The 1,863-nt window shown below is 40.6% G+C and overlaps 1 pseudogene; it reads right to left on the bottom strand.

The window, feature by feature from the left end:
- Positions 1-1,055: 1,055 nt before the first annotated feature.
- Positions 1,056-1,273, bottom strand: LOC147443131 (uncharacterized protein At4g14342 pseudogene; annotated as a pseudogene).
- Between the last annotated feature and the right edge of the window lie 590 nt (positions 1,274-1,863).

The following is a 1,863-nucleotide window of genomic DNA, read 5'->3' as shown; positions in this document are numbered from 1 at the left end:
CACTACGAAGAACGATGCTTGAACCAACAGTGCATTCTTGTGTGAGTGCATATTCATGCAATACGGGCTTCCTATTGAGCTTGTGAGTGATGAGTTGAGGTATGCAGAGAGGCTTTTGAGGGAGCTTTTTCCAGATTTTTGCTCTCAACCGAAGGGAAAAAAAAGCTCCCTCTTGGAGGGAGCTTTTAGGAGGGATCTTTTTTCCTTCTCTCTCTCTCTCTCTCTCTCTCTCTATATATATATATATATATATATATATATATATATATATATATATATATATATATATATATATATATATATATATATATTCCCCCCTTCCCTTCTTGCTCTCTCTCTCTCATGCTCATGTTAGAGAGAGAGAGAGAGAGTTATTCCATTATGCAAACCGGTTACTAAGCTATAAAAGACAAATGAGTTGCAAACAAGAAAGTCTCTTTTGCACTCTCTCTCTCTCTCTGTCTCTCTCTCTCTCTCTCTCTCTCTCTCTCTCTCTCTCTCTCTCTCTCTCTCTCTCTCTCTCTCTCTCTCTCTCTTGGAGAGTAAAAAATAACGTCGAATCCCAGGTAGACCAGATAAGTATCCATACTAAATCTTCGAAGAAAGCTATACAATGATGGGATTCCAATCATGCTCACGTCCTCCCACTCTCAATGCTTGCTCGACTCTCCACGCCCTTTACTTTCAGCATGCTTCTATTCTCTGTAGCACTGCCTTGCAATCTCGTTTTCTTCCATCCTTCGGCCTCCCTTTTTCCATGCTCCCAAAGCCTTCCTTCAACTGTAGCCTTAGCCCCATGAAGTCCCCAAAGGTACTTCCCTCTCTGGCGACCTCTAGAGTAGCTGCATCCCCCCCCCCCTTCTCTTTTTAGAGTACGTTGTTGATTCAGTTAAGATATTCATCCCCCAATTTAAATAATGTGCAATTTAACACCCAAGGTTTTGGTGCACTCAACAATCATCTTGGCATGATCCTTGTATGTATTGCAATATAATTCTATCAAATCCTCTCAACGAGATTGATTCAATTGCCAATGATATGCCAACCCTCCGCAATCAGTCCTCTTCCTTTTCAGGTGGATAACCACATGGCAAGAGCATTTTCTGCATGAAATTATACCGCTCTCTCCCAATGAATTCTTTCTCAACAATAGCGAAATAGGCTAATGCCCCACATAACAAGCGTACCTGTCCCGCTGAATATTCACCGCCCATTCAAATTGATTCAATTGTTCAAGTTGAGAGTTGATGTTGAATCTGTTGCTAGCCTGCATTGTGATTCAGTGTGGGTATGTACGTTTGTATTCAAACAAAGTGGGCGTTAGCGCCCACTTGAATATTAGAGAGAGAGAGAGAGAGAGAGAGAGAGAGAGAGAGAGAGAGAGAGATTTTATTATTGTCCTCGAAGGTCAAATATGACCTATGGGACCAAAGTTACATGTCAAAAAAGCGCGCACAACTGCATTGAGTGTGAGTTATGGTACATTTGTCCTATATTTGGTGTTGACAAGAAAGATTTGAGAAAATCACAACGTATATTATTGTTAAGGTTTTTAATGCAACTAGAAACTGTTTTTTGAAAATGTTGAAATTTGAGATAAGAACAAGGAAAAACTGAGCTACCGTTACGGTAGCTCGTCATCCATTGGTCGTGTTGCATCTTCTCTCTAGCGCTAAAAGGAGCCAATTTGAGTCCAAAATTTTCCTCATGGGGTCTCTCACCCAATGTAGGAGTGGATGACTCTAGCGTACTAACCATATCTGTACACACACATAGATTTTGGTCAAAAGGTCGTGTCCTTGTGTATAATGTGTTATTATGAATTTGTAGGTTTCCAGATTTTTGTTTGGTGGCTCTTGCTCT

This window comes from Adiantum capillus-veneris, chromosome 14 (assembly GCF_014529385.1).
Source record: "Adiantum capillus-veneris isolate H3 chromosome 14, ASM1452938v2, whole genome shotgun sequence".
In the NCBI taxonomy this organism is placed as follows: domain Eukaryota; kingdom Viridiplantae; phylum Streptophyta; class Polypodiopsida; order Polypodiales; family Pteridaceae; genus Adiantum; species Adiantum capillus-veneris.
This window is presented reverse-complemented; position numbering and strand designations above follow the sequence as displayed.